The sequence below is a fragment of the Scyliorhinus torazame genome, chromosome 9, assembly GCF_047496885.1.
Source record: "Scyliorhinus torazame isolate Kashiwa2021f chromosome 9, sScyTor2.1, whole genome shotgun sequence".
NCBI lineage: Eukaryota > Metazoa > Chordata > Chondrichthyes > Carcharhiniformes > Scyliorhinidae > Scyliorhinus > Scyliorhinus torazame.
The window spans coordinates 229,980,245-230,006,741 of NC_092715.1; the positions used below are offsets into that span (position 1 = coordinate 229,980,245).

The 26,497-nt window shown below is 48.5% G+C and overlaps 1 protein-coding gene across 6 annotated transcripts in view; it reads left to right on the top strand.

Annotated features, from left to right (window-relative positions):
* The window catches only part of LOC140429759 (nuclear factor 1 B-type-like), a 967,235-nt gene that overhangs the window by 86,530 nt on the left and 854,208 nt on the right, over positions 1–26,497 (top strand). The window lies entirely within an intron of this gene.

Sequence of the window (26,497 nt, forward strand, 5' to 3'; positions counted from 1 at the left end):
CTTCCCGCCGGCAGCGCAGCTCTGCCAGTGGGTTTCGTAGTGGCATGGTGTGGTTACAATGGGAAAACCAATTGACAATAGATAGAATCCCGCTGCCGGTGAACAGCCTGTGGTTGAGGAACACGAGGCTGGTGGACCAGAGAATCACACCCAGTGTTATGCAATCAGAGCGGGGCATTGTGGCTAGGGGAGATCAAAAGTTTTCTTGAAATGCTATGTGAAGCATTCCAGCTTAATCTCGCCCACATGGAGTATTAAAAGAGGCACTTATTTTGTGGAGCTGGAAGCTCTCACCTTTCACTGTCATGTTTTTGATTTGATTTATTATTGTCACATGTATTGGTATACAGTGAAAAGTGTTGTTTCTTGCATGCTGTACAAACAGTGCATACCGTACATAGAGAAGGAAGGAGAGACTGCAGAATATAATGTTACAGTTATAGCAAGGTGTAGAGAAAAGATCAACTTAATACGAGGTAGGTCCATTCAAAAGTCTGATGGCAGTAGGGAAGTAGCTGATCTTGAGTCGGTTGGTACGTGACCTCAAACTTTGGTATCTTTTTCCTGACGGAAGAAGGTGGAAGAGAATATGTCCGGGGTGCGTGGGGTCCTTAATTATGCTGGCTGCCTTTCCGAGGCAGCGGGAATTATAGATAGAGTCTATGGATGGGAGGCTGGTTTGCGTGATGGATTGAGCAACATTCACAACCTTTTGTAGTCTCCTGCGGTCTTGGGCAGAGCAGGCTCCATACCAAGCTGTGATACAACCAGAAAGAATGCTTTCTGTGATGCATCTGTAGAAATTGGAGAGAGTCGTAGCTGACATGCCAAATTTCCTTAGTCTTCTGAGAAAGTAGTCGTTGGTGGGCTTTCTTAACTAAAGTGTCGGCATGGGGGGACCAGGACAGGTTGTTGGTGATCTGTACACCTAAAAACTTGAAGATCTCGACCCTTTCTACTTCGTTCCCATTGATGTAGACAGGGGCATGTTCTCCACTACGCTTCCTGAAGTCGATGACAATCTCCTTTGTTTTGTTGACATTGAGGGAGAGATTATTGTCATCGCACCAGTTCACCAGATTCTCTATCTCATCCCTGTACTCTGTCTTGTCATTGTTTGAAATCTGACCCACTACGGTGGTGTCATCAGCAAATTTGAAAATCGAGTTGGAGGGGAATTTGGCCACACAGTCATGTTTCACATTCTTTTAGAATCATATGCACCTGCAGTGAATTTTAAATGCGTCTAATAAATGTACTGTCGGAGCACAACTTTAACATGTGAATTTGGAGTCCAGTGTCTTCATCATGGGACACCCAGTCACAATGATATCTCTGTATATAAAAATTAGAGAGAGTGTACGGATTGGGGTTGCATTGCACATATTACACATTTTAACTGACCCTATCCTGCCCATTGTGGGAGAGGGTATTTAACATTGAGACCCCTGAGGGCTTTCTGATGTGCACAAGTGATCATCCCCAAGCTCAACCATTATTCCATACGTGACCATTGCCTCCCTGATGAAACACAACAAGATTGGATAATGCAGCAACTCAGTGCATGGGCTATAGTACACTCTGGTAATTCCTTTACAGGTCAAACATACTGAAATAAAATATATATGGAGAAAACTTCTGCAGGGGCACTCATGAAATATATAAGCCAGCAGTGTCCACTTCTGAAATATGCTGCTCGCAGGCACAAACTCACACGCAGAGTTCATTTTAACATGTAATTTAATAATTAATACTACTGCACTGTGCATGTGTGATTCATTCACTCATTTTGATTCAGTGTATAACCTGACATCAGAAAAGTCTCCAAGTCATATCTATACAAGTTGCAATGTGTTTCCTGTTACAAATCCCAAGTATGCTCTCGTAATTATTCAGGTCCACCATCACCAGTCTTTCCCCATATCTCGTCAAGTGAGACAAGCTGGATTTTAAATAATTGAACTGGATTTTTAGGGCAATTGATAGGATTAAATTGAACACGGTTTTCTCTAAATTTAGTATCCATTGATAACATGGGTACTAACAAAATACACCATAAAATATCTTTTAATGGACTAAACTCATTTTGCAGGTGAGCACCCGTTGAAACTAGCCAGGACAAATCCCTTATATAATGTGCATGGTTATATATCAGCCATTAGACTCTCCATATTTCATAAGCTGTTGAAACAATGAGGGCTCTCTGACTGTTTTAAATCAAAATGTATTTGCTCCAGCTTAGGAGGGAGATAAAAACATGGGACTGAATTCAAAACGTGGGACTGCCGTAGTCCCAGGCAAAGGTAAAATCTGGTGTCATGACACCGTATGGTGAATCTAATGTCATGACACTGGTCTGCCATAATACAATAGGCAGGTGGGCACCAAAATCACCCACCCACTGCTACGGCTGTGACATTTAGCTGATGTTGTTGATCTTGCTTTTCATAACACATATACATCCAATGGGCATTTCCAGCACCCCTGAAGAGTTTGATGGAATGGGTGGAGAGGTGTTTGGAGGTGCAGGGGTGGCAGATTCGGGAGATTGAAGGAGTGATTCGGACCACAGTGATCGTGACGTGGCTCTGGAGGTGGAGGTGGGGCTCCTCTGGGGATAATCTGTAAAATGTTGAGAGCAAAGATGGGGAAGCAGGAAGAAACCTCAAGAAGGCAGACTTGGATTTCCAAGGGGTAACTTGTGTTTAACTAACTTGCTAGAGTTTTTTGACGAAGTAACAGGAAAGGTTGATGAGTGTAATGCTGTTGATGTTGTCGATATGGAATTTCAGAAGGCATTTGGTCGAGTGCCACACATAAAATAAGGAGTAAAGTTCTTAAAGGAGTGCAGAAGCAGAGGTTCAATGGTGTTATTTTATATTGTCTCTCCATGTCCTTTCTGGCAAAATGCATCACCGCATTGAAACTTCATCAGTCACCTATCTGGATTCTATTAACAAAGCCCTGAAAGACAGTGGGATTTTGGATGTATGAGAGAGTGAGTGTGTGTCTGAGAGAGAGTGAGAGAGGGTGTCAGAGTGAGTGGGTGTATGTGAGAGTAACAGTAAGAACCCTGAGGCTGGCAGCATGCCAGACACACAGACACAGGCTACAGAGCCTGCTCATTTCAGGGACACATTTTCATGCATCCTCTCCTCAACACCCCCCACTTCAAACCCCTTACTCCCTCCCCAAAAACAACAACACGAGGAGGAGGAAAACCCAAGCTGAAAGGCAACCTACTTCCAATCCCCGTGGTCATACTAATTCCATTGAGTCAAGCTCGGAGTGTGTGTCATCAGTGGTGAACGCAACGTCAGTGTTAGTTAAACCCAACTCCTTAGCTCGGCCCTGGTCCCCTATCTCTACCCTGGTAGCCAGGATTAGGGTGTATCTGTCTCCAGCTTAGCTTCATAAGCAAAAAGGCAAAATGGATGTTATTAGTTAGATTTGATGATTAGCACTTTTCAATGGGAATTATTATTAATTACTTTTGAGAAAAATGTTCAGTTTATTGCTTTGCCGTTGTTGTTTTCTTCATATCTTGACTTTTCTTTTTGAAATTCATGTTTAATTTTGTGTCAAACCAGGGGCGGGATTGTCCAACCCGGCGGGGAATCGCCGGGGGCTGGCCTGAACCCGCCCCCGCCGTGTCCTGAATTCTCCGCCACCAGAGTTTCGGCGGGGGCGGAAATCACGCCACACTGGTCGGCGGGCCCACCCCTGGCAATACTCCGGCCTGCGATGGGCCGAAGTCCCGCCGCTGTCAACCCTCTCCCGCCGGCGTGGATTAAACCACCTACCTTACCGGCGGGAGCAGGCGGCACGGGTGGGCTCCGGGGTCCTTGGGGGGGGGCACGGGGCGATCTGGCCCACTGATCTGTGGGCGGGCCTGTGCCGTGGGGACACTCTTTTTCTTCCGCCTTTGCCATGGTCTTCATGGCGGATGCGGAAGAGACCCCCTCCCCTGCGCATGCGTGGGGATGACGTCAGCAGCCACTGACGCTCCCGCACATGCGTGGACTTACGCAGGCCAGCGAAGTCCTTTCGGCCCTGTCTGGCGTGGCGCCAAAGGCCTTTGGGGCGGCTCGACGCCGGAGTGGTTCCCGCCACTCCATCACGCCGGGACTCCCCCCCCCCCCCCCCCCCCCCCCCGCCCCCCCCCCGCCCCGCTGGGTAGGGGAGAATCCCGCCCCAGATCTGAGGCAGCTGCTGCTGGGTTTCTTGTTGAAGGAAAATGAGAGGCTCACAAGAGGCTGATTACATTTTGAGGGCAAAAAGGTTTTGTTTTGCTTCAATGGAAATGGGAAGTGTTGGAAATGCTCAGCGTATGTGACCGCAATTGTGCAGAGTGAAACAGAGGTCAGTGACCCTTCATCAGAACAGATGCGGATTGTGGGCCTGACGTGGTTACTCTGTTTCTCTATCCAGAGATGCTGTCTGGTCTGTTGAATATTTCCAGTTTTTTCGGTTTATATTTCAGATTTCCAGCATCTGCAATTTTCTGCTCTTCTATTACATGGTCCATGCTGGGCATTTGTAAATGTGGTTAGCTTCAGAATCGGAACCACAGAATAATACAGTGCAGAAGAAGTCCTTTGGCCCATCCAGTCTGCACTGATGTATGAAAAACACCTGACCTGCCCACCTAATCCCATTTGCCAGCCTTGAAAGTTATGACGTGCCAAGTGCTCATCCAGGGACTTTTTAATGGGTGTGAGGCAACCCACCTCTACCACCCTCCCAGGCAGTACATTCCAGACTGTCACCACCCTCTAGGTAAAAATGCTTTTCCTCAAATCCCCCCTAAACCTCCTGTCCCTCACCTTGAACTTGTGTCCCCTCGTAACTGTCCCTTCAACTAAGGGGAATAGCTCCCAATCCACCATGTCCATGCCCTCAAAATCTTGTACACCTCGACCAGGTCGCTCCTCAGACTTCTCTGTTCCAACGAAAAAAAAACAAGCCGACCCTACCTCTTTTCATAACTTAAATCCTGATGAATCACCTCTGCACCCCCTTCCAGTACAATCTAAAATAAGAAAATATTTAGCGCTAAATGCAAAGTGTAGTTTTTCTGCTAACTAAACCCACTGGTTTGGATGGAAATAGTACATTATTGCTGGTAAATTGTTTGGTGTTAATTCAGTGGACGATATTGCCATTTTTAAACCTATAAGTGAAACCAAGAGTCATCATGTATGATGCTCATGCCACGGATCTACCTGCGCTGGCTCCAGAAGATGTTGTTCGCGTCCAGTTGCCTGAGGGAGGCTGGTCAGCCCCAGCTGTTGTTGTCAGACAGGCTGCCCCCAGGTCTTTCATTGTTCAACTGGCTGATGGCTCCATTCTACGGCACAACAGGAGGGCGCTGTGCACAGTTCCCTGCCCACCACCTGACCGCACTTCTCCGCATGTCATCATGTGGCCTCAGGACACCTCGCCCCACATGGCCACCGATCTGGCAGCTATCCCACCTGTCCAAGTGCCAGCGTCCCCCCCTCCACCTCTGAGGCAATCGACAAGAATTTGTCACCCGCCACAAGGACTGAATCTATAGACTTAAATCTTGGAAATGTTGTTCAGTTTGCTCTGTATCTGCACACTAGACACCTTCCCATGTACATATGTCCATTCATTCACCACTTGTACATAGTCATGCATGTATATACCGCCACGTTCCAAAATTTATTTTAAAAAGGGAGATGTCATAATATCCACTCATGTATATAATGAGATGCAGACAGGCAGTGATTGACACATTGGATAACCAATGAACACACACAACACAAAACAACCAATCACCAGACAGGACACCACTACTATAAAGCCCACAGGGCATTAAGCCACTCCCTCTCTCACAGGACACAGCTACTGAGATAGTTAGAGTGCACAAGCCAGGGAGCACCATCTCTATGAGGTAGAGAGCTAGTCTGGTCAAGCCAGTAGGAGGTTATCAGTTAGATTAATGGAGCATTAACTCACAGCAGATTATGTACAGCAATCAGGGAGTTCAAAAAAACAGTGTTGGACCATCTCCTGTGTTGGAAGCCTGTTTCTAGTTTCATTGCATCCAGTTGCAGTCAATGTTGAACCAACTCACATAACACATCAAAGACTGTGTTAGTGCTCCTGCTAATAACAGGTAAACCCTTACGAGCCCAGTTCAGTGGCCCGTACAGAGTAGCAAAGAAGCTCGAGGAAGTTAACTATCTAATCGATGCCCTGGATCGGGAGAAAACGTCAACTTGATAAAGCAATGTCACAGCCAGAATTATAACAGTCTGTCCCATTGCCACTGACCTGAGAGATGAGGGTAACAGTGGGGATGGATTGGAGGGAGACATGAGTGAGGCCTACATTGAACCACATACTACCCAGTTAACCAATACGGAAATACTTGCCAACTCCTTGTTCTCTCACCTTGGTGCATAACAGCGAGCAGGTCTGGCAATGCTCTTCGCTGCATTAAAGGCTTATGCAGAGACAAGCCAGGCTGCACAACTATACAGATGCACTTTCTCAGACTTGGTTAGTGAACACAAAACGTATTTATTAATAAGTATCTACAGCAGTCGCATGGCTGTAGCTAGCTCCCATAACGGCTCCGACTTGGAGCCTTTCTCACCATAGGATAAATTCACACTCGGAGTCCAGATTCGTCACCCAGGCCAGCTGACCCTTACTCTGCTGTGTTGCCCTTAATGGGACAATCACTGCAACCACCCTAGCCCTACATGATGTGGATGTGGGAGAGGCCCCTCCAACAAGGCATCATCTCCTTGGCCAAAACCCGGAAAAGAAGGCCAAAGTTGGGGAGGCTGATTGACTGCATGCTCAGGATGCCTGGAATGAACCGATTGACTGAATTTCAGTTAGTCTGAGGCAATGCACCCATCTAACACACAGATGGATTCTCCGATTGCCGCGCCAGAATTGCATTCATGCCAGAGAATCCGTTTTTACGGCGAAATCCAGGGTGGCGCCGTTTTTCAGATGCTCCGCCCCTTAAAAAAGGTGGCATCGCTGAGTATGCCGCATGCCGTTGGGATGGCCTCAGGACGTCACCTAAGGCCCTCCCTGCTGCTCCGCCCCCGATGGGCCAACTTCCCAACGGCCCCTGTGCTCTGAGTTTTCATGAATCTGGCGTGGCGGCTGCGGACTGTGTCCAGCGCCGCCACAGTCGGCGGGGGAGCCATTCCACTGCCAAGGGGGGCTTTGGTGGGGGCTGGGGGACTGGTGGGGGGTGGTCTGGGGGTGGTGAGGGCAGTTACAAGGGGGCACTATCTGGCAGGCTGGGTCCGCATGCAGCCGGCGCCATGTTGTACGGCACGACCACTGCAGGTAACCATCATGCGCATGCACGGCCACAGATCCGGCAATTCTCCATCAGTATCTGCAGGTAAAACCGGGGGCTGCTAGCCCCCCACCGGGCAGAGCATCGGACTTTTTGGTCGTAAGACTAGACATATGCTCCGGACATAGCCTCAAAATCAGAGAATCCAGCCCACTAAATATGAAGCCACTGTGGCTCTCCCACTGAGCCCTGGCATGAAAGAGTCCCACAGCAACAATTCAGCCCTCACACAGACATCCATTACTTGTCTTTAACCTGTGTGTTAGGAAAGCAAAAGTAGTTTTATGGGATTTATATTTGTATTGGTAGACATCAGAAATATGGTATAGTCTTAACTGTGTTTAATTTAACATTTCTGTGCCCAAACGGATAAACGTCTATAGCTAGATTTATGCGGGACAAAGGTGTTTGTCTGTGTGGGGGTTGGTTCCAGTTCCCACTGTGATTCTGTTATGCTTAGAGGTGTTCAGGCGTGAAGAATTAATAGAACTAGCAGGGGTTGCTGAGCAACTGGAAGCACCTGTAAGAATAAAAAAAGTTTTAGGGAGTGAATTTGGAAACTCTCATGTGACAATCATCTGGGCTATTCTGAGAAGAAATCCAGACACTAACTTGAGTTCGGAGAGGAATGTGTATATTTGACCACAGCCAATCTGTGTGCTTAAAATTGATTTTCTGTTAATGAGACAATTACAGTTTAAGATTTACTTTGTAATCTGTGTATTCTTAAAATCTGTGTGTACTTGTTGGACTGAAGGGGAGTAAATGAGTGCTGTATAATAATCCAACTTTAACAAATATTTTTTTCTTTTTAAAACTAATTTGCAGTGTAACTCTGTCCCTCCACATTTTATAAAAAAAAGGTTATAATCTTTTGAGCCAGGGTTCCATTCTGGAATCTTCCTGTCCAATTATAACATCAACTGGGATTGTAACACTAGTCATTCTGTTACATAGAATTACATAGAACATACAGTGCAGAAGGAGGCCATTCGGCCCATCGAGTCTGCACCGACCCACATTAATCCCTCACTTCCACCTTATCCCCGCAACCCAATAACCCCTCCCAACCCTTATGGACACTACGGGTAATTTATCATGGCCAATCCACCTAACCTGCACGTCTTTGGACTGTGGGAGGAAACCGGAGCACCCGGAGGAAACCCACGCGGACACGGGGAGAACGTGCAAACTCCGCACAGACAGTGACCCAGCGGGGAATCGAACCTGGGACCCTGGCGCTGTGAAGCCACAGTGCTAATCACTTGTGCTACCGTGCTGCCCAGATAGGTGGCAGGTAAAAATGGACAAAATGGAAAATGCTGAAAATATACAGCAGGATAGGCAGCATCTGTGGAGAGAGAAACAGAGTTAATGTTTCAAACAAATGACCATTCATCAGAAAGGTCATTGGGACAATGGAGGTTCATGAAATGTAATACGCTTTAAGCAAATTAAAGGAGAAATGGTGGGGGAAAGAACAATAAGGATGGTCTCTGATAGGGTGGACGGCATTCAATGATAAAAGGATTTATGAATCCAGGTCAGAGGGAATGATACTGGGTCCAGTATAGAAGTAAAAAATGTGTCTATCAGAGAATTACATAGGCACAGAAACCGGCCATTCAGCCCAGTCTATTCTGGTATTTATTCTCCACTCGAGCCTCTTCTCATCTTTCCTTATCTAAATCTAACATCCTAACCATCTACTCTCAACACCATTAAATGCTTGTTCAGCTTGCATCTTTTTTAATTACTGGGGAGCTTGGGGATCCCATGGTTCCAGTTGCTTTCTCCCAGGCAACGCCTTAGCCAATCAGAGTCAATTTTCCAACCAATCAGCAGCCTTTTCTCCTACTTTGTAACTTGTTGGATTGTTTGTAGATGTTGGGCATTAATTTGGAATTCACTTGAGCCTCTTTTAAGTAGACACATATGTCCATGTTCTGCTATTTCTGAACATGGACATTTAGTGTCCATAGGCATTCTTGAGACTCTCTGCAACTTGTGATATCTGGGAGGACTGGAGAACATCATTGATTCCGGGAGTGCCATGCTAAACTTGATTTGTTAAGTTTCCTTTGAAATTTGGGGTTTATAGTGAGCTACTGATACCCTTTTCAAATGGACACTTAGTTCCTGTTGATTCTTAATCTTTACGGTTGCTTCAAAAGAAGCATAAATAGACACAGATTAAAACTGTGGTGGTTGGGTTAGGAGGTGTCTGCTTGTAATCTGTAAATAAATATAAAAGTGCATAAAAATTGGCTGAAATTCTATTCTTCAGTCACTGCAATAGAACATTCAGCATCTAAATAGTTAACACACGAGTGTTGAAACAAACTATTTCTTTGTTTCGCATAATAACAATCCTACATTTGTACCAATCCACTGTTGATGACAGAGAATCTTACTTACCTCCTACACAGAACATAAGCATGCATGCTTGTCACGCAAGCATCCATTGAAGTCAAGTTTTTCAGATAATGTTCACTGGTGCTTGTGTTTGACAAGCATAAGAGAAAAAATGAACTCAGTGTCCTTTTCGAGTGATGCAAAGATGGGTGAGATGAGCATTATTTGTGCCTATTAAGGCTAATACTCGTCTTACTTAATGATGGATGAAATACAGAAAGACATTTTGCTATGTTTTTCAATCGAATTATTCTATTATTTTGTCCTATCCTTTTCCACCTGTCCCTCCAACTCTGAACTTATCTTTTTTAATTAGAGGTTTACAAAAGTTTTTCCTGCAGTTTTATGGGGATACACTCAAATTTAATGGCATAATAACAATGAAACTTTATATCTCAATTTATTCAAATGTAAAACCTCAAGAATGGTTTCCATTTAGAAAAGCTGGTGGTAACCATAGAAGCTATATCACAACAACACTAGCCATTATGTTTAAGGTTGAATTGACAGCTAGGAACTTGAGATAAAGATTCTATTGTAATTATCTAGACATATATTATGGTTATGGTTAGATTCAGCTGGGTCCTTACAAAAATCTGTTTCTTTTAAAAAGCCAATGTATGATAGTGTTAAACTTGTTACTTCATAGAGATACAATTATCAAGCTCCAAATCAATATGCCAGCTTTAATTTTCATTAAAGAAAATCCCAGATTACAATGAGCAGTATTTCCTAGATCATGTTGACACAAAAACTATGCTTAAGGGTGCGATTTAATGTCCTTGTTGCGCTTAAGTTAGAGAGCAACAAGGCTATTAAATCACGGGAGAGGCCAAAATCGAGAACCGCACCAGGCACCTTAGCGTGGCAAGAAACCAAGGGCTGAATTCTCCGACACCCCCCCCCCCCCCGCCCCCGCCGGATCGGAGAATCGCCTGGGCGGGTGGGGGGGGGGGGGGGCGTGAATCCCGCCCCACCGCCTCGACGCCGGCTGCCGAATTCTCCAGTGCTGGGGTTTTGGCGGGGGCGGGAATCACACCGCGCCAGTCGGCGGCCGCTGGTAGCGGCTCCCCCGGCGATTCTCCGGCCCGCGGTGGGCTGAGCGGCCACCCGTTTTCGGCCGGTCCCGCCAGGGTAAATCAAACCAGGTATGTACTGGTGGGACCTGGCTCTACGGGTGGCCTGCAGAGTCCTCGGCTGGGCACGGGGGTATCTGGCCCCCGGTGGTGACCCCACGGTGGCTTGGCCTGTGATCAGGGTCCACCAATTCGCGGGCGGGACTGTACCATGGGCCACTCTTTCCCTCCGCGCCGGCTGCTGTCAACCTCCGCCATGGCCGGCGCGGAGAGGACCCCCCTGCGCATGCTCTGGGATGACACCAGTACACGCTGGCGCTCCTGTGCATGTGCCAACTTGCACCAGCCGGCGGAGGCCCTTCGGCGCCGGTTGGTGTGGCGCCAACCTTGCCGGCGCCAGCCGCACCTTCCGGGCAACCCGATGCCGGAATGGTTCATGCCACTCCTCCGCGCCGGCACGGCCCGCCCTGCCTGGTTGGGGAGAATTCCGCCCCAATAATCACTACTTAAGCCTAATCTCCATGCGACCCCCTATCTAATGTCCTCCCCAGCAAGAGATCACGTGGGCACCGATTAGAACACCTTTGTAAAAACATGAAGCTGCCGGAGGGGCTTCTGCGGAAACCAAGGAGGTGAGTAGCCATCTTCGCTCCCAGAGAATGAGCCCGGGGCACTGGGATTGCTGCCCCACTGTTTGGAGGGGGCATGGGAGTCCCCCCGGGGTGTCAGCCTCGGTCAGGGTGGGCTGCCATCGGTGGGTGGGGCTGCGCAACTGGGAAGTGACCGCCCATGGCCTGGGCTGGGCTGGGGGTGTGGAAAAGGGTATCTCAGTGCCCGTGAGTTCACCAGGTCAACCCCTGGATTGTGTGGTCCAGTTCTGGTGGCAAATCCAGTCCCTGATCACCTACCCCACCAACCACCCATGACTACGGCTGACCGGGAGGCTCTGGCTGTGTGGCTGATGGCTCTTGCTAATTGGGAATTTGTCAATCATAATTAAGTGAGCATTTTGCACATCCCAAGTGGATCACCATGAGTAGGCGTGCCATGTATCATGTGGTGACCCAGCATACCAATCAGAGCATGATGCCTGGACACTGCATGAACACTGCAGGAGGAACACCACCGACCCAGGATCATCCGGGGGTGCATGGGCAGGGCATGCTGGGTGGGGAGGGGGGTGCTGGGGGGTTGGGAAAGAGGCATCGAGGACCTCCGTGTCCAGGGAGATGGGACATAGATTTGGATCGTCGCCTGCTTTGCAAAAGAAAGTTGGTCAAGGTCAACAATTTTTATTATTTAACAAATGTGTTCTCAACTGCCCTAATCCCCATACTCCCAAATCCTCCCGCACTCCTCCCCACCTCCCTTACCCCATCCCCACTCCCCCTCCCCCACTGGGAGCGCCAGCGTTCCCTCAGTGATCCTCGATTTGCTCAGCAGTCCATGCTCTACCGTTGCATCTAGGTGTGTCCCCAGGATGGACATCAGAGGTGGAGGCAGCCTGCTGTCTATCATGTCCCTGGCCTTTGATGCCCCTAGTGGGCATCCCCTGGGGGCTCTGGGACTGTAGGGCCCTGAAGCATTTGTCGGCGGCACACGCCCCGCCGTCTGCCCTGTTCCGGGTGCTGACTCTGGGATGCGCTGCTGTTAGTGGGCTGGGTCTCACAGGAGCGGGTGACCACCATTGGCATTCCATAGGGTGGCTCTGGGTTCGCACTCAGTGGACCTTCCAGCCGGTCGGTGCCTATAGGGCCCTAGGTTCACCTTGGGATGGAGGGGCAGCTGGGTCGAGCCCCGGCTGCTCCTCCCGTAGAGGAGGAAGTCCTGGAGTGTATAGGGGATGGTTTTCTTGACCAATATGTGGAGGAACCAATTAGAGAGCAAGCCATCGTAGACTAGGTTACTGTGTAATGAGAAGGGAATCATTGCCAATTTGGCTGTGCAAGAGCCCTTTGGTTGTGCAACCATAAAATGATAGATGTTTTTATTAAGGTGGTAAGTATTTTAAGAAACAAATTTGCAATTTTTATAATAATAACAATAACAGCGATATAAACATAGTACCATAAATATTTCCACCCCCATCACAATCTTCACACGCTCCAACCATAAAACCCCCGCCTTTGCCATTCTGCTCCTGCTGACATTTTCATTTTCCCCGAGAAAGTCGACGAACGGCTGCCACCTCCGGGTGAACCCTAACATTGACCCTCTTAAGTCAAACTTTATTTTCTGAAGACTGAGAAACCCAGCCATGTCACTAACCCAGGTCTCTGCACTCGGGGTCTTCAAGTCCCTCCACATTAATAAGATCCGTCTCCGGGCTAGCAGGAAGGCAATGGCCAAAACGTTGGCCTCTTTCGCCTCGCGGACTCCCGGCTCTTCCGACACTCCAAGGATCGCCACCTCTCGACTCGGCACCACCCGTGTTTTGAGTACCGTGGACATCACCCTAGTGCAAGCATTGTCAAACTTGGGGGCACGACCCATGGGCAGGTTTCGGGAGGGTCGAGGAGCCGCCTGTCGCGGCGCTCCCGATCGCGCAAACCTGCGCGCAACAGCCACAGTTGGTAGAAATGGGTCCCCGGAAAAAAAGTTTGAAGAACACTGCCCTAGCGAAACTCTTCCAAAACCCTCTAAGCTTCGGGCATGCCCAAAACATGTGGACATGATTTTCTGGGCTTCCTGCGCACCTCGCACACCTGTCCTCTACCCCACAAAACTTGCTCATCCGGGCCACCGTCATGTGTGCCCGCTGGACTACCTTGAACTGTATCAGACTAAGCCTGGCACATGATGAGGATGTGTTAACCCTGCTTAGGGCATCTATCCACACACCTGCCTCTATCTCTCCCCCTAGCTTGTCTTCCCACTTGCCCTTGAGCTCCTCCACCCGATTTACCTCCAATTCCAAAAGTTCCTGGTAGATATCTGATACCTTCCTCTCTCCCACCCAGGTACTGGAGACCACTCTGTCCTGTATCCCCCATGGCGGCAGCAGCGGGATGGACAGAACCTGCCTTCTCAAGAAGTCTCGTACCTGCAGATACCGAAACCCAATCCATGCTGGCAATTCAAATTCATCCTCCAAGGCTTTCAACCCAGGCAAGCTCCCGTCTATAAATAGGTCCCCCATCCTCCTAATTCCTGCCCTTTGCCATCTCCGGACCCACCATCCAGCCTACACGGTACAAAGCGATGGTTATCAGAAATCGGGGTCCAAACCGATGCTCCCTCCACTCTCTTATATCTCCTCTACTGCCCCCAGATTCTCAGAGCCGCCATCACCACCGGACTTGTGGGGTATCGGGCCGGCGAGAATGGAAGAGATGCCGTTTTCAGTGCTCCCAAATGTGTGGCTTTGCATGATGCCGCCTCCATTCACTCCCACACCAACCCCTTCCCCACTACCCACTTCCTAATCATGGCTATATTAGCTGCCCAGTAGTAATTACAAACGTTCGGCAGCACCAACACACCCTCCCCCCGACTGCGCTCCAGCAACACTTTCTTCACTTGTGGGTTTTTACCCGCCCACACAAAGCCCAAAATAACCTTATTTACCCATTTTAAAAAGGCCCTCTGGATGAAGATGGGGAGGCACTGAAAGGCAAACAGAAATCTGGGGAGAACCATCATTTTCACTGTCTGTACCCTCCCCACCAGTGATAGCAGGATCATGTCCCATATCTCAAAGTCGTCTACGAACCGGGATAGGTTTAGCTTGTGCAGTGCCTCCCATTCCCGAGCCACCTGGATTCCCAGATATCGAAAGCTCCTTCCTACCATTCTAAGCGGCAGTTCTCCCAGTCTCTTCTCCTGCCCTCTCGCCTGTATCATGAACATCTCGCTTTCCCCCATTTTCATCTTATACCCCGCAAAATTACCAAATTCCCCTAGGATCCGCATAACTTCCCCCATCCCCTCCAACAGGTCATCTGTGTAAAGCAATACACGATGCTCCACCTCCCCCGGAACCAGCCCTTTCCAGTTCCTAGAGGCTCTTAACGCCATGGCCAGTGGCTTTATGGCCAGAGCAAACAGTAGTGGGAGGGGGGACACCCTTGTCTCATCCCCCGATGTAATTTAAAATACCCCGACCTCAGCCGGTCCGTACGCACACTCGCTACACTGGTGCCCGATAGACAACTGCACCCAGTCAATGAAGCCCTCACCAAACCCAAACCTTCCCAGCACCTCCCACAGATATTCCCACTCCACCCGGTCAAAAGCCTTTTCCGCATCTATCGCGACCACCACTTCCATCTCCTTTTCTTTTGAGGGCATCATAATAACATTTAAAAGCCTTTGAACATTGGCCATGAGTTGCCTGCCCTTAACAAAGCTCATCTGGTATTCCCCTATCACCCCCAGGACACAATCCTCTATCCTTGTGGCCAATATCTCAGCCAGCAGTTTGGCGTCCACATTCAGTAGAGAAATTGGCCTGTATGATCCGCATTGCTCTGGATCCTTCTCCCATTTCAGGATCAATGAAATCGAGGCCAGCGACATTGTTGGGGGTGGACTGACTCCATTCTCTCTTGCTTCATTAAATGGCCTCACCAGCAGTGGGCTCAATATCTCCAAAAACATCTTATTGAATTCTACCGGGTAGCCGCCTGGCCCCGGGGCCTTGCCCGACTGCATGCCCTCCAGCCCCTCCATTATTTCCTCAATTTCAATTGGGGCTCCCAGCCCTTCCACCAGATCCTCATACACCCTCGAGAACCTCAACTGACCCAAAAACTGCCTCATCCCCTCCACCCCAGCCGGGGGTTCTGACTCATATAATTTGCTGTAAAAGTCCTTAAACACCTCATTCACCCCACTGGGTCCAGGATCGTGATCCCACCTCGGCTCTTTACTCTCCCCATCTCCCTGGCCGCCTTCCTTGTTCTGAACTGGCGCGCTAACATTCTGCTTGCCTTTTCCCCATACTCATAGATTGCCCCTCTTGCCTTCCTCAGCTGTTCCACCGCCTTCCCTGTAGTCAACAGCCCAAACTCCATCAGTAACCTCTGCCGCTCACTCAGTATCCCGCGTCCGGGGCCTCCGAGTATCTCCTGTCCACCTAGAGTATCTCCTCAACTAACCTATCCCTCTCAGCCCTTTCCCCCTTTTCTCTGTGGGCCCGTATCGAGATTAATTCCCATCTGACCACTGCCTTCAAAGCTTCCCAGGCCATTGCTGCAGAGACCTCCCCGTATCGTTTGTTTCCAGGTACTTCTGGATGGACTTGTTCACCCGCCCGCAGACTGTTTCGTCTGCTAACAGCCCCACATCAAGCCTCCATAGTGGGCATTGTCCTCTCTCCAAGCTAACCCGTGGATCCACCCAATGTGGGGCATGATCCCACACTGCGATTGACAAGTGCTCAGTATCCACCACCCCCGGTATTAGAGCCCTGCTCAGAACAAAAAAGTCGATCCGAGAGTATACCTTGTGGGCATGTGAGAAAAAAGAAAACGCCTTCGCCCTTGGCCGTGCAAATTTCCATGGGTCTACTCCCCCATCTGTTCCATAAACCCCTTCAATTCCTTTGCCGCGGCTGGCACCCTCCCTGTCCTGGATTTTGACCGGTCCAATTCCGGATCGATGACTGCGTTAAAATCTACCCCATGATCAAGTTATGTGACTCTAAGTTTGGGATCTTATCTAACACCCGCCTCATGAATTCCACATTGTCCCAATTCGGAGCATATACTTTCATGAGTACCACCCGCACCCCCTCTAGCTTCCCACTCACAATTATATACCTGCCCCCCCTGTGTCTGACACGATTCTCCCTGCCTCAAATGCCACCCGTTATTAATCAAAATCGCTACCCCCCTGATCTTTGAGTCCAGCCCTGAATGGAATACTTGGCCAACACACCCCTTCCTCAATCTAGTCTGGTCTGTAAACTTTAGGTGTGCCTCTTGTAACATTGCCACGTCCGCCTTCAGCCCCCTCAAATGTCCGGCTCGCCTCTTGGCCAAATCCGCGCCCAGGTCTTGATAAATGCGCAGCTCACAATTCTCCCACCTCCTGCTCCATTCTTTCTTGGCCCACCACAGAACGTGTTCCTTGTCCAGGAATTGGTGCACACGTATCACCATCGCCCTCGGCGACCCGTTAGTTCAGGACTTCTTCGCGAGGGCTCTGTGCGCTCTCTCTACTTCCAGGGCCAAGGGAACGCCTCAGCCCCCATCAACTTCTCCAGCATGTTTGTCACATAGGCCCTCGCATCCGATCCCTCACTGCCCTCAGGGAAGCTGATGATTCTCAGGTTCTGCCTCCTGGACCTGTTCGCCAAGTCCTCCAGCTTCTCCTGCATTCTTTTCTGGCTGTCATTCGTCATCTCCACCTTGGTCTCCAGCATGATTAGGTATTCCTCATGCTCGGACACCTTTTTCTCCACCTCCTGGATCGCACGTCCGTGGATTTCTTGATTCTGCACAACCTGATCAATCGAAGCTTTGATCGGGTCCAGCGTGACCTTCTTAAGGTTGGCGAAGCAATCGTCAAAAAACGTCACCATCTGCCCCGTCGACCACTGTGCCATCTCCCCGTTGCCAGCTCTGCTCGCGTCTTTCTTGAAGAACTTTGTCTTCTTACACGGCCACTTCTGGCCCAATTCTCCATACATTTGGGTAGGGGGAGATGGTTCTCCTCATCATCTCACTCTCCACCGATTCGTCCAATAAAATCCGGGGGAAAACGGGAGAAAAAGGTCCAAAAGTCAATCACAGGCAGGAGCTATCAAATGTGCGACCTACTCCTCCAAGGCCGCCACCAGAAGTCTCAAGATAGAAAGTTAAGTAGTTGATTCGGAGACTAGGGTGCTGAATCGTAATAAAGGAGCTATGAAGATATGAGGCGTGAGTTGGCCTTGATAGATTGGGAAGAGTTACTTAAAGGGATGACAGTGGATAGACAATGGCAAACATTCAAGAAATGCATGGGAGAACTACAGCAACTGTTCATTCCGGTCCGGCACAAAAGCAAAGGGTGTAAGAGGGCCATTCCATGGCTTACAAAGGAAATTAGAAATAGTGTCTGATCCAAGGAAGAGGCATACAGATTGGCCAAGAAAAATAATAGGTCTGAGGATTGGGAGCAGTTTAAAATTCAGCAAAGAAGGACAAAGGGGTTGATTAAGAAGGGGAAAGTGTGATACGAAAGGAAGCTTGCAGAGAACATAAAGACTAACACAAAGAGTTTCTATAGATATGTGAAGATTGGTGAAGAGAAATGTAGGCCCCCTACAGACAGAAACAGGGGAATGCATAACAAGGGTCAAAGAAATGGCTGAGCAATTGAATACATACTTTGGTTCTGTATTCGCAAAAGAGGACACAAATCAGATCCCAGAAATGTTGGAGAATGAAAGGCTTAGTGAGAGGGAAGAACTGAGGGAGATCAACATTAGTAGAGAAATGGTGCTGAGAAAATTGATGGGATTGAAAGTGGATAAATCCCCAGGGCCTGAGAATCTGCATCCCAGAGTGCTTAAGGAGGTGCTCTGGATATAGGGGATGCATTGGTGGTCATCTTCCGGGATTCTATAGACTCTGGAACTGCCCCTACAGATTGGAGGGTAGCTCACGTCACTCCGCTATTCAAAAAGGGAGGTAGAGAGAAAGCAGGGAATTATAGACCAGTAAGCCGAACATCGTAGTGGGAAAAATGCTTGAATCCATTATCAAGGACATTATAGAGGAATATTTAGAAGACAGTGGCAGGATCAGTCAGAGTCAGCATGGATTTATGAAGGGAAAATCATGCTTGACAAATCTGTTGGAATTCTTTGAAGATGTAACCAGTACAGTTGCCAAGGGGGGGGGGGGGGCAGTCGATGTGGTATATTTGGACTTTCAGAAGGCATTTGACAAAGTCCTGCATAAGAGATTATTGTGCAAAATTAAAGCGCATGGGATTGGGGGAAATGTATTGAGGTGGATAGAAAACTGGTTGGCAGAGAGGAAACAAAGTGTAGGGATTAATGGGTCCTTTTCAAATTGGCAGGCAGTAACTAATGGGGTACCACAGGGATCGGTGCTGGGACCCCAGCTATTCACAATATATATTAATGATTTGGATGAGGGAACAAAATGTAGCATCTCAAAGTTTGCAGACGATACCAAGTTAGGTGGGAGGGTGAATTGTGAGGAGGATGCAGGGATCCTACAGCATCATCTGGACAGGTTGGGCGAGTGGGCAAATCAATGACAGATGCAGTATGATATGTATAAGTATGAGGTTATTCACTTTGGAAGCAAAAACAGGAAGGCAGATTACTACCTGAATGGTTGTAAATTGGGAGAGGGGAGTGTGCAGCGGGACCTGGGTGTCCTTGGACACTGGTCGCTGACGGTAAGCATGCAGGTGCAATGGAGGACAATGGTATGATGGCCTTCATTACGAGAGGTTTCGAGCAGGTATGTGCTGCTGCAATTACACAGGGCCTTGGTGAAGCCACACTTGAAGTATTGTGTGCAGTTTTGGTCTCCTTCTCTGAGGAAGGATGTTCTTTCTCTCGAGGGAGTGCAGCAAAGGTGTACCAGACTGATTCCAAGGATGGCGGGACTGTCATATGAGGAGAGATTGACTAGGTTGAGATTGTTCTCGCTGGAGTTCAGAACAATGAGGGGGGATCTCATAGAGACTTATAAAATTTTAACGGGACTGGACAGGTTAGATGCAGGGAAGATGTTACCAATAAGACCATAAGACATAGGAGCAGAATTAGGACACTCAGTCCATCGAGTCTGCTCCACCATTCAATCAAGGCTGATATTTTCTCTTCCCCATTCTCCTGCCTTCTCCTCATAATCCCTGATCCCCTTATTGATCAGAAACCTATCTATCTCTGTCTTAAAGACACTCAGTGATTTGGCCTCCACAGCCTTCTGCAGTAAAGAGTTCCACAGATTCACCACCCTTCTGGCTGAAGAAATTCCTCCTCATCTCAGTTTAAAAGGATCGTCCCTTTCATCTTAGATGGTGTCCTCTGGTTCTAGTATTTCATACAAGTGGAAACATTCTCTCCACACCCACTCTATTCACTCTATCCAGGCCTCGCAGTATCCTGTATGTTTCAATAAGATCCCCCCCCAACCTTCTAAGCTCCAAAGAGTACAGACCCAGAGTCCTCAACCGTTCCTCATTCGACAAGTTGTTCATTCCAGGGATCATTCTTGTGAACCTCCTCTGGACCCTTTCCAAGGCCAGCACATCCTTCCTTAGTTACAGGGCCCAAAACTGCTCACAATTGTGGGTGTGTCCAGAACCAGGGATCACAGTCTGAGGATTCAGGATAAATCATTTTGGACAGAGATAAGGAGACATTTCTTCACACAAAGAATGGTGAGCCTGTGGAATTCATTACCACAGGAAATAGTTGATGCTAAAATATTGAATATATTCAAGAGGCGGCTAGATATAGCACTTGGGGAGAATGGGATCCAGGGCTATAGGGAGAAAGCAGGATTAGGCTATTGAGTTGGATGATCAGCCATGATCGTGATGAATGGTGGAGCAGGCTCGAAGGGCCAAAAGGCCTCCGCCTGCTCCCATCTTCTATCTATCTATGTACATCACTTGGCTCTGCCAGTCCTGGCAGTTCCTGAATGTCTGCAGCACAGTGTTGACGCCCTCAGCGATGCTCCTCAGTGACTGGGACATTCTCTGGAGTATCTCCACAATGCCCACCTGTGACTGGGACACGTTTCCCAGCAACTGGGACATGCTCTGCAGCACCTTGGCTATGCCCATCTGATAATAGGGTATATTCCGCAGTGCCTTGGCAATGCCCACATGGGACTGGCTGACCTCCCCGAGGACTGGGATATGCTTTGGATGGCCTTGGCAATGCCCACCTGAGACTGGGTCATGATCTGCAGTGCCTCATCATTGTCCACCTTGTACTGGGTCATGTCCCCCAGCAACTCAGCCATGGCTGTCACTGACTGAACCACGCCTTGGACACCTCTACTGATGCTGCCGCCATCATGCACCAGTCTCTCCACTGTTGTCACCATCCCAGCACTTTTGGCCTCGGTGTCATGTATTGCCAGCACTATCTCCTGTGCCCGTAGCCTCTGGGACTCCTCCAATCGGCGCTGGACATGCTGGAGGTTCACTGACGTCCCCTTCTTCATTTTACGGCTGCACCCTAGAGCCTGCATCAGCTGTGGGTAAATCTGGTCCAGAGGCTCAGCATCTGACTGGGACCCAGCTGGGTCCTGGGATCCAGCAGACCTCCAACTGCTGTCTCACCTGGGCATTCCTGCCTCCACCTGACATGCATCAGCAGCTGTGTGGTGCTCACCAGAATGTGCTCCAGGAGCCTGTCCACGGCCATTGCCCCCGAGGTGTGTGTCCCTGCGCTGGTGGAGGGCAGGGATGACATCCATGACTCTTCGACGGTGGCATCCTCAGAGCTCTCATCTGAGGTGTTCTCATGGGATGCGCGGGGGAGGTGGGGAGGGGGGGGGGGGGGGAACACCATGGATAGGCTGTCACCGTCAGATGGAGATCCTGCGGGAGAATGGGCATGTGGGAGGGATGAGTCATTCTGTATGGCATTAATAACTCCCGAGCGACAGTTCATCTGGGTGGAGGCCGGTAGACCCTCAGATCTGCACCTTACTCCAACCTCTATGTTGATAACAGATCTGTCCTTGGCCACCGCCGCGACCTGCAGGGACCGTTCCTCATGGGGGTTGAAGGCTCTGATGTCTGGCAACCCACTGCCCATCAGGGCCCTTTCCCATCTTTTGTGGGCAAACGTTTCCTACGGGACACAGAAGGGGCATCGACAGTCATAGGCGTCATTCATCGCAGGAGTGGGGGGAGGGTGCTCGGTGCTTGGGAGGCCTTGGGGGGGTGGAATGAGGAGTATGGGGAAGAGGCATGGGTGCACTACAGGATTTGGGTGGGCGGTGCCAGGCACACACTCCTGGGGTGGGGGTGGGGGGTGGGGGGTGGGGGTGTCTGGCTCCAACTCGCCCATGCAGCCCGGTAGAGGTCGTTGACCTTGGTGCGGCACTGGGTGCCGGTCCTGCTGGTCTCCTTGGCGACATGGCTGCGAGTTTTGTGGGGTTGACTGTGTACGATCGGTTTGAGTGCTGCTCTCCCTTGTTAGCCGGGGGGGCTGGCGTGCGCGGTCCCAGACAATCAGCCGGCGGGACCATCATTTGCGGCATGAAGCCTGTGGGACCTCGTTAAGTGAACCAATTAACATTTTACAGTGGTGACGGCTTCGCTGTGCCGAGCTCCGGGAGCCTTGCGGCAGGTCCCGCTCGCTACCACACTTGGAAAACATTTGGTTAAATCATGCCCTAAATCTTGAGCAGTTTTGCCGGGAGGAGGGAATTATTCTTAATGTATTCAATCGCAACATTAATGTAAGCCGGAATGTCAAAAACTGGCATGAAATAAGTGTATAGGACCCAAGAAAAGCATGAAACATATGTTATAACTCATTTTTTATCTTACCGATGTTCTGGAAAATAAACTCTTAAGCCATTGAACCATCAAATTGGCAACGGTCATCGGAAAGATGACTTTGTGAAATGTTTTCATATGACAGTTTCTCAGAACAATGTGTTATGGGCCAGGGTTTAGAGAACCCCACAGTGTATCATGGAGTTCACCTGACCCACAACTTTTAATAGATTGTGGTATGGGGAATACACGGCCCACTCTACAGGTATGGTACAGAAGAAATGGAAAAGTAATTTTTAAAGCAAAACAATGTTTATTCTATGAACTCAAGTTAACCTTTTTAAAACATGCAGTGAACATCTGAGCAACCATCACTTCAAATACAACCCCCAAAGAATACAACACTAAGTAATCCTTAATAACTTCCCAAACAACATCAAAAAGACAAAAGAAACACCTTTTAACAGAAGCACATTAGGTTTACATTCACTGCGGAGAACATTTATAATTCTGAATTCATCAAATGATCAAGAGATAGTCTTTTCATGGCAGAGAGAACAGCAGTACCCCTGATTTGTCTGGCTTCAGCTCCAACACTCAAAACGAAACTAAAACACACCCCGCAGCAAACAGCCTAAAATGAAAGTAAAAAGCTGACAAACAGCCCAGCTCCACCCACTCTCTGACATCACTGCAGTAATATGAGCAGCCAAACATTTCTTAAAGCAACATTCTCATGACAAATGCATTTGGAAATCAACCCGGGATCAAGACCCACTTTAGACAGCATTGTGCATTAAAAGATCGCCTTGAACAATGTTGTCATGACAAATTTGAATTAAAAATTAAGTTTTAAAAGACATGTTTGAATCAAAATCAAGAATTTTAAATTTCAACTAAGCAAATTACATCGTTCTGAAGAGAGAGCTGGCTAATGATGATTGGATAAATGGACTAAGAGTGTGCTGGTCAACAGTTAAAGAAATTGCTAAATTTTCAACAGTAATACATCTCAGGAGAAAACAAAAACTGAGCAAGAAAGATAAATCTGTAGCTTATTAGGGAATTTAAGGATCATATTAGGTTAAAAGAAGAGGCTTATAATATTGTCAAGAATAAGAGTATGCCTGTGGAATAGGAGAGTTTTTACAACAAACAAAAGGTGACCAAAAACTTGATAAGGGATGATGTGGAGATGCCGGCGTTGGACTGGGGTGAGCTTGGTAAGAAGTCTCACAACACCAGGTTAAAGTCCAACAGGTTTGTTTCAAATCACTAGCTTTCAGAGCACAGCTCCTTCCTCAGGTGAAGGAAAAAGTAGGTTCCAGAAACATATATATAGACAAAGTCAAAGATGCCAGACAATGCTTTGAATGCGAGCATTTGCAAGTAATTAAGTCTTTACAGATCCAGAGATAGGGGTAACCCCAGGTTAAAGAGATGTGAATTGTCCCAAGCCAGGATAGTTGGTAGGATTTTGCAAGCCCAGGACAGTTGGTGGGGGGTGAATATAATGCGACATGAATCCAAGGTCCTGGCTGAGGCCGTACTCATGTGTGTCGAACTTGCCTATAAGTTTCTGCTCGGTGATTTTGCGTTGTCGCTCGTCCTGAAGGCCGCCTTGGAGAACGCTTACCCGGAGATCAGCGACTGAATGCCCTTGACTGCTGAAATGTTCCCCGACTGGCAGGGAACATTCCTGCCTGCCGATTGTCGCGCGATGTCCCTTCTTCCGTTGTCGCAGCGTCTGCATGGTCTCGCCAATGTACCATGCTTCGTCACATCCTTTCCTGCAGTGTATGAGGTAGACAACGTTGGCCGAGTCGCACGAGCATGTACCGCGTACCTGGTGGGTGGTGTTCTCATGTGTAATGGTGGATGATCTGCCACGTCTTGCAGAGATTGCCATGGCAGGGTTGTGTGGTGTTGTGGTCACTGTTCTGAAGGTTGGGTAGTTTGCTGCAAATAATGGTTTGTTTGAGGTTGCGCGGTTGTTTGAAGGCAAGTAGTGGGGGTGTGGGGTGACTTTGGTAAGATGTTTGTCTTCATTGATGACGTGTTGAAGGCTGCGACAAAGATATGGTAGTTTCTCCAGTCCGGAAGTACTGGACGACGAAGGGTATTCCGTCGGTTGTGTCCGTGTTTGTCTTCTGAGGAGGTAGGTGCAGGTTTTTGCTGTGGCGCGTTGGAACTGTCGATCAATGAGTCGAGCGCCATATCGCGTTCATATAAGGGCATCTTTCAGCGTCTGTAGATGTCTGTTACGCTCCTCCTCGTCTGAGCAGATCCTGTGTATACAGAGGGCTTGTCCATAGGGGATGGCTTCTTTAATGTGTTTAGGGTAGAAGCTGGAGAAGTGGAGCATTGTGAGGTTATCCGTGGGCTTGCGGTAAAGCGAAGTGCTGAGGTGACCGTCCTTGATGATGATGACTGTGCCCAAGAATGCAACCAATTTTGGAGAGTAGTCCCTGGTGAGTCTGATGGAGGGATGGAACTTATTGACATCATTGTGTAGTTGTTTCAGTGATTATTCGCCGTGGGTCCAAAGGAAAAAAATGTCATCGATGTATCTGGTGTATAATGTCAGTTGAAGATCCTGTGCGGTGAGGAGGTCTTGTTCAACCTTGTGCATGAAGATGTTGGCATATTGGGGTGCGAATTTGGTCCCCATGTCTGTTCCATGCGTCTGGATGAAGAATTGTTGTCGAAGGTGAAGATGTTGTGATCCAGAATGGAACGGATGAGTTCCAGAATTGGGTCTGGAGATTGGCTGTTGGCGGTGTTGAGTACTGAGGCTGTTGCAGCAATGCCATCGTCATGGGGGATGCTGGTGTAGAGTGCCAAGATGTCCATTGTGACGAGGAATGTTCCTGGTTCAACTGGTCCATGGGTGCTGAGTTTCTGTAGGAATGTCCGTCGTGTCATGACAGAAGCTGGGCGTACCTTGTACGATGGGTTTCAAGATGCCCTCTATGTGACCAGAGAGGTTCTCACACAGGATCCCATTGCCTGATACGATAGGATGGCCTGGTGTGTTGGCCTTGTGTATTTTCGGGAGGCAGTAGAGATCTCCAATGCGGGGAGTGCATGAGATGAGAGCACATAGGGTGCTCTGAAGGTCTGGATCACTTTGGGAGCAGTGACCATAATTCCATTAGTTTGAAGATAGCTATGGAGAATGATAATTCTGGCCCAAAGTTTAAATTCGAAATTGGGACAAGGCCAATTTTGATGGTATTCGGCGGGAACTTTCAAAAGTTGATTGGGGGTGCCTGTTTACAGGCAAGGGGATATCTGGTAAGTGGGAGTCTTTCAAAAGGGTGTTAACAAGGGTTGAGAGTGAGCACATTCCTCTTAGAGTGAAGGGTATGACTGGTAGTAGTAGGGAACCCTGGAAGACTCGGGGTATTGAGGCCATAGTCAAAAGAAAGAAGGAGGTGTATGACATGCATAGGCAGCTGGGATCAAGTGGATCCCTTGAAGAGTATAGGGCTTGTTGGAGTAGAGCTAAGAGAGAAATCAGGAGGGCAAAAAGGGGACAAAAGATTGTCTTGGTCGATAAGGCAAAGGAAAATCCAAAGAGCTTTTACAGATACATAAAGGGTAAAAGGGTGACCAGGGAGAGGGTAGGGCCTCTTAAGGATAACCAAAGATGTCCATGTGTGGATCCACAAGGGATGGGAGACCTCCTAAATGAATATTTCTCATCTGCATTTACTGTTGAGAAAGCCACGACCGTTGGGGAAATTGTGGAAATAAAAATTGGTCTCTTGAGGAGTGTACATATTACAGAGAAGGAGATGCTGGAGGTATTAAAGCGCATCAAGGTTGATAAATCCCTGGGACCTGGTGAAATGTATCCCAAAATGTTATGGGAGGCTAGGGAGGATATTGCCGGCCCCCTAGCTGAGATATTTGAATCATCGACAGCCATAGGAGAGGTAGTTGAAGATTGGAGGATAGCAAATGTTGTGCCCGTGTTTAAGAAGGGCTGTAGGGATAAGCTTGGGAGCTACAAACCAGTGAACCTTACTTCTGTAGTGGGTAAGTTGTTAGGGACAGGACCTACAGGCATTTAGGCAGGCAAGGGCTAATTAGGGAAAGTCTGCATGGCTTTGTAAGGGGAAAGTCATGTCTCACAAATTTGATTGAGTTTTTTGAAGGGGTAATCAAGATGGTAGATGAGGGCAGTGCAGTCGACGTTGTCTACAAG